Source organism: Eschscholzia californica, unplaced genomic scaffold, assembly GCF_041429995.1.
Source record: "Eschscholzia californica isolate CP2 unplaced genomic scaffold, dmEscCali1.0.p SCAF_58, whole genome shotgun sequence".
Lineage (NCBI taxonomy): Eukaryota > Viridiplantae > Streptophyta > Magnoliopsida > Ranunculales > Papaveraceae > Eschscholzia > Eschscholzia californica.
The window spans coordinates 57,501-70,000 of NW_028238481.1; positions in this window are offsets into that span (position 1 = coordinate 57,501).

Genomic DNA, 12,500 nt, shown 5'->3' on the forward strand with positions numbered 1-12,500 from the left:
CTTTTTACCCACTCAGTTTTACTCGTCGAGGTTTAAAATTATACCTCATGCCTTAGACTGTGTATGAATCTCATACTATGTCTTAGGTGACAGTTCAGTTTGACTACCGTGGTAGTCGGTTTTAAACTTTGCTAATTATCAATTAATTTGAAGACGGTTATCTTCAACCTTGATAATTTCTAATAACTTTTACTAGAGTTAAGGCTTTTAATTCTTTATGTAGTATTTGCAACAGTTCCCGGCTTAAACACTTTTAGCCTACTTTCCTTCCATGTCTGAAAGTTTGCTACGATGACATGTTCAATTTTGTACTACTTCATCCTTTAGCCTTCTAGGATGTACTAAGTAGTGTTTCGGTTTTCCAATCCGAATTCGGATGTTTAAATGCTAATCATGTCCAACATGATTGACTTTATGTTTTCGAACATAAATGTCTCTCTCATGCGTGCTAGCTCATCGGTGTCTTTTCAGACTCCGATTTTTGCAACGCCCTCTGTCATGAGTTTTTGGGTCGAAATTCTTTTAGACTTTCCGAGTCTTAGATTTTCTGTTTCGGATCTCAAGCATCTCAGCGTACTGAGTCTCTCTAATCCTATCATCCTTTTGATCTATGCTTATAGATCTTCAGATGCCCAAAATGGCATTTTATCCTTTTGTGTGTGGTCCTTTATTGAGTCAGTTCGTTACTGTTATACAACACCTTATGTCGTACTCAATCTTTTGTATGTACTCTGCATACGGACCCGGAAGGTTTGTTTACTCCCACTTACCTTCTTGAAATTTCGTGATTCAAGATTTTCTTCATTCCTCAGGAATCAAACTTCTTTGATTGCCTTTTGAATCGAAGATTCTAACTCTTGCGTGCTTTTAATCCGTCGATAGATTTCTTAAGCATGCTTGTGGACATAACTTGATTGGAAGAATCTTTATTCTTCTTGTCTCGTTTCGGGAAACATGAATGTTTCCATCCTTCTCAGTTTTCTATTTTGGAAAACCAATTTAGGTCTTCTGTTGACTTAAATTATCAAGCTTCATGTCTTGACGAGATATGGATTCCACGATGATTTTGGCTTCTAGCCAAAATCTAGAGTCAGTTTCCGTTTCTGCGCAGGTCTTTTATCTCTTCAGAAATAACCTTTATTTTCTGAGTCTTTAAGATTTTATTTTGACCTTTCAGGGCTTTTGAACAACAATTTGGAGTTATCTCAACTACTTTGAGATATTCTTTTAGAGACACTTTCACTCGCTTTGAGAGTTCTCCTGCGAATGACATTCGCTTTTGTGCGGTGGGTTTACAAGATCATATCTTTAACCTTTCCTTTTCCAAGGAGTCGCAGTTTGTTGCTCTTGGTCGAATTTAATCGTCTTGTACAAGTTTCATGATTGTTCTTCATGAAACTCCATGATTTTTCTCATGATCGAATTAAATCGACTTGTACTTTTCTCCCACTTATTCTTGTAATAATTAGTGTTTTTCTCCCAGATTACTAGGTGCGCTAATTATTAGAAGAATACTATCATGAGCAACAAACACTTTGTTCTCTTGATTGCTTGTGGAAAAAGCCCAAATTTCTTCTAAAGAAATTGCGTCAGACTTTAGCTAATTTTGTAATGCCTTTACAAGCTTAGACGGACTTTGGTAGTTTTGTGAGAAGCTATGTCTAGACTAATGGATTTTGGAGGATAGAGTTTGATTCGTGTTCTTCATCTTAATCCTTTTGGACACTCCAAATATGGATAGGTTAGAAGTACGTTTGAAGATCAATTTCTGTTTCTGACTCAAGACTTTCTTTCTTGTCAGTTTGATTCATGTTTTGGTTATAGTGGACCTGTTGTCCTCATCCCTTTCCGATGAACCTATCTTATAGGTTTTTGACCAAGTTTAGAATCTTTTGGTATAGTTTGTTAAATCTAGCACTTATTAACATCCCAATTTAGAAATAAAGTTCTTTATTGATTCTCCGTAATACTTAGTACAGAGATGATGTTAAAAAACTAGAAAAACTATTAATCTAGAATAGTGCCTAAAGTAGACTTCGATCCCTTTCAGCATCCTTAGCAGTCGAGGCTTCTGCTCCCTCTTGGATCTTGTCTTCTTTAGCCAAATACTCAGTTCCCAGCTGCGCCTGTACATTCACAATGATAGGGCAATTTTAGGTATCATATACCTAGGTTTGGGAATTTTACAGTATTTGATAAGTTAACTGTTTATACCTGAATTGGAAGCCACTGTTCCATTCCTTTTGTCCTCCAAGAACTTAGGGCAGTTTCTTTTCCAGTGGCCTTTGCCATCACAGTAGAAACATTTGGTGTCAGGAGGAGGACCTTTGTCTTTAGGTTTGGCAACTCGTTTGCCTTTTCCTTTTGACGCGGTTTTCTTCTTCTGTTTTCCACCTTTCTTGAACCCTTTGTCCTTTTGTACCATAAGAACGTCCTTCTTAGTCTCCACTATAGCGACGTCCTTTTCGGCTGTTAGAAGCATAGAATGAAGTTCCTCCAACGTTTTATCCCATCCATTCATGTTGTAGTTCATCTTAAACTGATTAAAACCACTATGGAGGGAGTGAAGGATAGTGTCGGTAGCCGTCTGTTGGCTATAAGGGAAACCTAGTTTAGCCAGCTTGCCCATGAGCCTGATCATTTGACGAACATGAGGCCCAACTGGTTTTCCCTTTTCAAGGCGCATGTCCATAATTGCTTTAGAGGTTTCAAACCTCTCCAATCTCGACTGTTTCTGGAACATTTCCCGAAGTTGTCGCATCATGGAGTAAGCATCCATGTCTATGAACTGCTCTTGCAGAGTCGGTTCCATGGTTGCTAGCATTAAGCAAGTTACAGGCTCTGCCTTTTTCCGCACACTCCTTTCTTCATCTATCTCTTCTTTAGTCGAATTATCATCCAATACAGGAATTGGAGTTTCTAGTACATGTTGTTTTCCTTCCATCCTGAGAACTATTCCCAGGTTCCTCTCCCAGTCAAGGAAGTTGTGCTCATTTAGCTTCTCCTTGTCGAGAAGTGAGCGGAAGTTGAAAATATCTTTTGTCATCTACATAAAAGAAATGGCAAAGTTTTAAACTCGTTATCATTTTTGAAAAACTTAGTTTTCCCACTGTAGGGTTTTATACCCTTCTACTAGTGTTTATAGCGGAAATATGACATCTAATGTCTACACTAGTATTCCCAGGATCACATGCAAAACTAGTAATTAATCTAATGGAGATAGTGGATTACCTTAATCGCTTTTCCCTCAAACTAGTTGAATTGATTGAAGAAGACCAAGAGCTTCAAGTGTAGCTCCTCTACTTGGGACACGAGCAATCAATTTGATCTCCCACCTTGTTGTATAGCTAGCACACCAATGGTGGTTGGATAATAAGAAGACCTTCTTCTTGCTTGACTAGATAGATAGTTAATGGGAATTAGCTCACTTTCTCCTCTCTACTTGATGTGGTAGAGTAAGAAAGCTTAGAGAGAAATTCCACACCTTATTCTCTGCCCTAAGAGTGTTTATATAGAACCCTAATAAGAATCCACCTCCTTTTAGGTTTCCCAAAACACCCTTTAGAATAAGATTTAGGGAAATAGTCGAAAATAGCAACTATTGGTATTTTCTCAATTCCCTAAGGAGATGACGTCCAAACCCAGCCAAAATTGGCAGATTTAATGTTCATAACATAAGGAAACGTCCCTCCAAAAATCAGCCCAATCCGAGCCCTAAAAGTGCCCGAATCGGCCTAGGCCCAAAAACCCTGCTTTTGGCCTTTTTGTACTATCTTTGCCTAATTCCTTTTTAGGCCTATGAGATATGTTTATGGGACACTCCCATGATTATATCTCACTCCCACTAGTCATATCCTAGATCAATTTGTCACTCTTATGTGTAACCCGTTGTAGGATCCGATCGAAGTTAGCCGCGAATTACTTCGTAATTCGACGATCGTAGTTGGTCTCTAGCTACAACTCTACGATCCCTAAATCAATCGGACTTGATGATCTTCCACATCAATTGTCCTATCCGACAAATTGTTCGCATTGTCACCTTGGTCGAAGGACATCTCCTTCAACTCCTTCAGACTCCCACTTGGACTTAGAACAAGTGCAATGCCTCGATTCCCGTGTCAATTTAGTATCCCATCTGATACGTCACGTCATTCAGACTTTCTTGATATCCGAGTACAACTGTAAAAGACAAACGATTAACTTTTAATCCGTTTGAGCGCGGCCACGCATTTTCAGTTGCTACTCATCAAGTGGCCTTGAGACACTTTGTACCTAATGTGATTAGGGTGACACAATCCATTCTTGCGCTCCCACTTAACTTCATGTCTATCCTGTCCTTCCCAGTGTCCGCCTTTATAACCTCCTTTTACGGCGCGGCGTTTAACGGAACCAAAGTCGGGCATTCCTTACATAAGATGAGTGGAGCACTCATGTTTTGAGGAATCTCTCCAATTGTCTTTATGAGAAGTATTGACGTTCATCACGAGTGATGTACTTCTCATTTGAGGGTTATCCAGTGTATAAACCTTTTACACACCCACGTAGTCGAATAGAATATACTATTCCTATAGCCCATGAAACTGCGCTATCCCATCGACTCCCGTGCTAGTCTTCGTGAGTCATTGTTGTCCATGCAATGACCTGGACCAGGGATTCGATAATAAATATTCCAAGTTCACTTAATAGGGTTTCATTCATCAGATCACGTATCTGACAAACCTATTCGGAATGTTTTATCATCAATGGACTGTCGTTTAAATACTAAACCAAATTTAGACGACTTGTGAAATAACTCTATTATTTCTGATAACGAGAGTTGTAAATCTGAGCCTCTTCCGTAAAACTCTTTTTACCCACTCAGTTTTACTCGTCGAGGTTTAAAATTATACCTCATGCCTTAGACTGTGTATGAATCTCATACTATGTCTTAGGTGACAGTTCAGTTTGACTACCGTGGTAGTCGGTTTTAAACTTTGCTAATTATCAATTAATTTGAAGACGGTTATCTTCAACCTTGATAATTTCTAATAACTTTTACTAGAGTTAAGGCTTTTAATTCTTTATGTAGTATTTGCAACAGTTCCCGGCTTAAACACTTTTAGCCTACTTTCCTTCCATGTCTGAAAGTTTGCTACGATGACATGTTCAATTTTGTACTACTTCATCCTTTAGCCTTCTAGGATGTACTAAGTAGTGTTTCGGTTTTCCAATCCGAATTCGGATGTTTAAATGCTAATCATGTCCAACATGATTGACTTTATGTTTTCGAACATAAATGTCTCTCTCATGCGTGCTAGCTCATCGGTGTCTTTTCAGACTCCGATTTTTGCAACGCCCTCTGTCATGAGTTTTTGGGTCGAAATTCTTTTAGACTTTCCGAGTCTTAGATTTTCTGTTTCGGATCTCAAGCATCTCAGCGTACTGAGTCTCTCTAATCCTATCATCCTTTTGATCTATGCTTATAGATCTTTAGATGCCCAAAATGGCATTTTATCCTTTTGTGTGTGGTCCTTTATTGAGTCAGTTCGTTACTGTTATACAACACCTTATGTCGTACTCAATCTTTTGTATGTACTCTGCATACGGACCCGGAAGGTTTGTTTACTCCCACTTACCTTCTTGAAATTTCGTGATTCAAGATTTTCTTCATTCCTCAGGAATCAAACTTCTTTGATTGCCTTTTGAATCGAAGATTCTAACTCTTGCGTGCTTTTAATCCGTCGATAGATTTCTTAAGCATGCTTGTGGACATAACTTGATTGGAAGAATCTTTATTCTTCTTGTCTCGTTTCGGGAAACATGAATGTTTCCATCCTTCTCAGTTTTCTATTTTGGAAAACCAATTTAGGTCTTCTGTTGACTTAAATTATCAAGCTTCATGTCTTGACGAGATATGGATTCCACGATGATTTTGGCTTCTAGCCAAAATCTAGAGTCAGTTTCCGTTTCTGCGCAGGTCTTTTATCTCTTCAGAAAAAACCTTTATTTTCTGTGTCTTTGAGATTTGACCTTTTAGGGCTTTTGAACAACAATTTGGAATTTTCTCAACTACTTTGAGATATTCCTTTAGAGACACTTTCACTTGTTTTGAGAGTTCTCCGGCGAATGACATTCGCTTTTGTGCGGTGGGTTTGTAAGATTATATCTTTAACCTTTCCTTTTCCAAGGAGTCGCAGTTTGTTGCTCTTGGTCGAATTTAATCGACTTGTACAAGTTTCATGATTGTTCTTCATGACCCTCCATGATTTTTCTCATGATCGAATTAAATCGACTTGTACTTTTCTCCCACTTATTCTTGTAATAATTAGTGTTTTCTCCCAGACTACTAGGTGTGCTAATTATTAGAAGAATACTATCATGAGCAACAAACACTTTGTTCTCTTGATTGGTTATGGAAGAAGCCCAAATTTCTTTTAAAAAAGAAATTGCGTCAGATATTAGCTAGTTTTGTAATGCTTTTACAAATTTAGCTTTAGACGGAATTTTGGTAAGTGTGAAAACAATCGTTTATAGAATATGTCCCAAAATATTCGGAAGACTGGCTTAAACCCATCTTTGATCGAATTATGCATAGCAATGTTCGATTGCTCCCACTGAATCCACCATCCGTCGGATGTGTTCCATGGAGCAGAGTTGGGAAACTGTTTCTCAACTCCTTTGATGGTTATCAAGTGTTTGACTCAAGTTTTCACTATCTTGTCAAAGTGATTCTTTACTTCGGTTTGTACTTTGTTTGAACCTTTCAAACATTCTGACTTATACTTTATGATTTGTACGTTTCCATACTTCATGAAGTTGTCAGAGTACGTATTTGAAGTTTCTCTCGTTAGCTTCTGCAAGTAAACTTATAGGTCTGCATAACACCGTATGAGTCCTAATAGATTACTAGTCTTTATGCCTTTTGAAAAGGGTGACTTTGTCAATTAGTCCTTAAGACCCAATTTACAATGCTGAAGTTTAATGAGTTTGAATCTCTTGATTTTAGCCATTATCAATGTTAACCTTCAGTTAATTTTATCACTGGTTTAAAACATCAGACGTTTCTAGAAGAACAAAATAATCACTATTAAGTTCTAAGCTAGATCAGTGTCTAAAAGAAGACTTCGATCCCTTTCAGCATCCCTAGCATCACTGCTTCTGCTCCCTCTTGGATCTTTACTTCTTTTAGTCAAGTATGTGATTTCCTTGAGCTCCCACTGAGCCGCTCATCTGGTCTTAAATACCTGATGAAGGAATTTTACGATACTTGTTTTTAACTTTGTTAACAAGGATACGGAATCGGAATTCATAATTCCATTCCTTTTGTCCTCCAAGTGCTAAAGGTAGTTTCCTTTTAAATGGTCTAGCCATTGTTCAGAAACATTCACAGTAATGAGAAATACTCTTGACCATGTACTCGGTAGCTGCTTTTCTTTGATCAAATGTTTGTCTCACTTGACTGATCCTTTTGCCCTTTTGAATCTGTTTCTTAGATTCTTTGTACCAAATCTCAAGAACCTTTCTTAGACTGGATATTCCCGTATGTTCTGCTCAGTTTGTTTGTAACAACCTGAGTGACTCATCTAAGGTCTTATCTATCTTTGTTCAATCAATATTGAATTGGGTGATAGATGTATTCTGTTGTCTTCCGTTAGGATGACTTTCAGATTGCCTTGGAGGTCTCGTACCTCTCCATTTATGACTTCTGTGGGAAATTCTTCCTCAGTTTGTCTTAATGGTTATGCTAGCATTCATTATTCTTCCAAAGAGAATGTTATACGATTGCTTGCAAATGGCTTTTGACCTTCTCTTGTATGAGTCAACATTGGGATTGGGTATTCTAGTGACCTTCCTTTTGAATCTGAGAATTATTCTCGGATTCATTCTTCCATTCTAGGAAGTGGATCAACACCTCCCTTAGGTGTGATTCAATGTTGAAATCGTTTGTGTCATCTTAAAACTACATAAAGAAATGGCAAAGTTTTAAACTCGTTATCATTTTGAAAAACTTAGTTTTCCCACATTATTCAATAAAAATCGTCCCCGATTGAATAAGTGATTCCAAGACCCCAGTTCTTCGGAGTAAAGCGGACGAAGGCCCTACCCTTTGACTCCGTCGTTCCGGGTGAGTGAACTACTTCACTGATCATACCTTATGACTCTTGGTTGATAGATTTCATTAATGAATGACTAATCTATCCTTTTGCCTCGAGTATCCAAGACTCTCTTGCTGATCTCGTTGAGTAGAACCATTTAGACGTGTAGGCCTCTTCTATAGACCTACCCGCATTGTCCCAAGGTAGAGGAGGTACTCTGCGAAGGCCGACCCACCTTCCTCGAACAAGGGCGCAACGAGTGTCTTAATCTGGATAGGCGATTACTCAAGATTACTTTTGGGGACTTTTACGCTAGTCTGGCGTTTGTTATAGTGAACTATTTAGCCTAACTAACATCCACGACATAAAGCGTAAATAAGTAAGTAAATGCGCGCGAGAAAGTAAATCAAGCAGACATGGATCCTAGTATGGCCCCTAACCTAGAAGATCTAATCTCCTTTGGTTTTCTTCTTGTTTCGCCTTTTGGTTCGTCTAGATCTCCATCCTTGAACCTCCATTGATTTCTCCCACTCGCCTTTGGATTCCATCCTTGAGTTTTCTTCAATGGACTCATTGACCCTAAACTCTAATTACAAGACTCTAACGATTCGCAGATCGTATAAACTTGAAATTAAAATTAATTACAAAGCATGCACCCATCCGTGCTTAAAACAAGAATAAAGATATAAATCTATGGCCATACTAGTTTCCCGCATTCACATCACATGCAATCATATAATATATCAAGGCTAAGAATTATATATGCATGATTATCTTGGGAGATACTTTTGTTGACATCACATGTCACATTACGGACCTTAAGTCTAAATTCGAAGAATTCAACTAGTGGTGCGTTCCGGTTTTATCTTTTATGATTTCTAAAATCATCTTTAAGAAAAACTCCGTTTCGGGTTTTGAAAGCCCGGGTCAATTTCGGAAAAACATTGGTTCGATTCTTAATGATTTCATAAATCAATTTAAAGAGAAATCCGTTTTGGCCTTCTGGATGGCCCGGATTGATTTTGGAATTATTTGGTTGGAATCGGAAGAAATTTTGGCAAAAACTCCCACTCGAATGATGGTTCCTTTTTGTGGTCCGAAAAGCCTCGAAAAAGCCCGGGACAAGTCCTAGACAAGTCCCGGCCCAAGCCCAGAAAAGGGCTCGGACAAGGTCCGGACATAGCACGGCCCATAGGCCGGCATGTCCTGGCCGAAGCCTATCAAGGCCTGGTCTCGTCCTGGCCGGAGCCAGGACGCTAGTCCATGTACCAGACGCGTCCTAGACGTGTCTGATGCTGGACCGGACCAGCACTAGGTGTCTCGGACTAGTCCGAGACACCCAGAACCTCCCAGACGCGTCTCCAAGACGCGTCTGGTCGAGTGCTCTGGACGCGTCCTAGACGCGTCCAGGAAGCTCCCTCCGCAGCTGCTGGTCGCGTCTCCAAGACGCGTCCCAACAGCTGCTCTGGACGCGTCTTCAAGACGCGTCCAGAAGCTTCTGTCGCAGCTGCTGGTCGCGTCCTAGACGCGTCTCAGCAGCTGCTCTGGATGCGTCCAGAGGACGCATCCAGGAGCTCCCGGTCCGGCCAGGAAGCTTCCTGGCCGGACACTAGGGTTTTTCAAAACCCTAGTTTCCAAAAATTTTTTTTTTTTTTTTTTTCTTTTGCAACTCTAAGTTGCTATTTTCCAAATTTAAAACTTTTCTTAAAATTTTGAAATCTTTTAGAACACTTCTAAAATTTTTACAAAACTTGTAGAAACTTTTAAAATTTCCAAATTTTGTTTTGAGAGTTTCCCAAAACTCAAAACACTTCTTTTTAGAACACTTCTAAAATTCCAAAAATCTTTGTTTTTCAAAAGTTTCCAAAACTTGAAAACAACTCTTAATCAAACCAATTTTGGATCAAAGTCTAGGTTTTTGAAAACTTTTCAAAGAACAATTTTGAAATCTATTTGAAAAATTCTTGAATCCCATTCAAAATCAATCAATTTCTTATGTTTAAAACTCTTTTAAACATAACTATCAACTTAATCAAGCATGGATTAGTCCGAAATTCAATCTAATTGAGTTTTAAAACACTTTTAATCATCAATTTGATTCTTAATTTGAAATTCATTGAATCCCATTCAATATTATCAAATTGTGAGTTTAAATAGTTTTAAAACACTTTTAAAATATTTTTATAAACTCAATTTATCAAACTATCAATTATATCTAATATGAACTAGTTCGATTCTTAGTAAAAACTAGTTAATAGCAAGAGGCTCTGACGCCACTGTAGGGTTTTATACCCTTCTACTAGTGTTTATAGCGGAAATATGACATCTAATGTCTACACTAGTATTCCCAGGATCACATGCAAAACTAGTAATTAATCTAATGGAGATAGTGGATTACCTTAATCGCTTTTCCCTCAAACTAGTTGAATTGATTGAAGAAGACCAAGAGCTTCAAGTGTAGCTCCTCTACTTGGGACACGAGCAATCAATTTGATCTCCCACCTTGTTGTATAGCTAGCACACCAATGGTGGTTGGATAATAAGAAGACCTTCTTCTTGCTTGACTAGATAGATAGTTAATGGGAATTAGCTCACTTTCTCCTCTCTACTTGATGTGGTAGAGTAAGAAAGCTTAGAGAGAAATTCCACACCTTATTCTCTGCCCTAAGAGTGTTTATATAGAACCCTAATAAGAATCCACCTCCTTTTAGGTTTCCCAAAACACCCTTTAGAATAAGATTTAGGGAAATAGTCGAAAATAGCAACTATTGGTATTTTCTCAATTCCCTAAGGAGATGACGTCCAAACCCAGCCAAAATTGGCAGATTTAATGTTCATAACATAAGGAAACGTCCCTCCAAAAATCAGCCCAATCCGAGCCCTAAAAGTGCCCGAATCGGCCTAGGCCCAAAAACCCTGCTTTTGGCCTTTTTGTACTATCTTTGCCTAATTCCTTTTTAGGCCTATGAGATATGTTTATGGGACACTCCCATGATTATATCTCACTCCCACTAGTCATATCCTAGATCAATTTGTCACTCTTATGTGTAACCCGTTGTAGGATCCGATCGAAGTTAGCCGCGAATTACTTCGTAATTCGACGATCGTAGTTGGTCTCTAGCTACAACTCTACGATCCCTAAATCAATCGGACTTGATGATCTTCCACATCAATTGTCCTATCCGACAAATTGTTCGCATTGTCACCTTGGTCGAAGGACATCTCCTTCAACTCCTTCACCCACATTATTCAATAAAAATCGTCCCCGATTGAATAAGTGATTCCAAGACCCCAGTTCTTCGGAGTAAAGCGGACGAAGGCCCTACCCTTTGACTCCGTCGTTCCGGGTGAGTGAACTACTTCACTGATCATACCTTATGACTCTTGGTTGATAGATTTCATTAATGAATGACTAATCTATCCTTTTGCCTCGAGTATCCAAGACTCTCTTGCTGATCTCGTTGAGTAGAACCATTTAGACGTGTAGGCCTCTTCTATAGACCTACCCGCATTGTCCCAAGGTAGAGGAGGTACTCTGCGAAGGCCGACCCACCTTCCTCGAACAAGGGCGCAACGAGTGTCTTAATCTGGATAGGCGATTACTCAAGATTACTTTTGGGGACTTTTACGCTAGTCTGGCGTTTGTTATAGTGAACTATTTAGCCTAACTAACATCCACGACATAAAGCGTAAATAAGTAAGTAAATGCGCGCGAGAAAGTAAATCAAGCAGACATGGATCCTAGTATGGCCCCTAACCTAGAAGATCTAATCTCCTTTGGTTTTCTTCTTGTTTCGCCTTTTGGTTCGTCTAGATCTCCATCCTTGAACCTCCATTGATTTCTCCCACTCGCCTTTGGATTCCATCCTTGAGTTTTCTTCAATGGACTCATTGACCCTAAACTCTAATTACAAGACTCTAACGATTCGCAGATCGTATAAACTTGAAATTAAAATTAATTACAAAGCATGCACCCATCCGTGCTTAAAACAAGAATAAAGATATAAATCTATGGCCATACTAGTTTCCCGCATTCACATCACATGCAATCATATAATATATCAAGGCTAAGAATTATATATGCATGATTATCTTGGGAGATACTTTTGTTGACATCACATGTCACATTACGGACCTTAAGTCTAAATTCGAAGAATTCAACTAGTGGTGCGTTCCGGTTTTATCTTTTATGATTTCTAAAATCATCTTTAAGAAAAACTCCGTTTCGGGTTTTGAAAGCCCGGGTCAATTTCGGAAAAACATTGGTTCGATTCTTAATGATTTCATAAATCAATTTAAAGAGAAATCCGTTTTGGCCTTCTGGATGGCCCGGATTGATTTTGGAATTATTTGGTTGGAATCGGAAGAAATTTTGGCAAAAACTCCCACTCGAATGATGGTTCCTTTTTATGGTCCGAAAAGCCT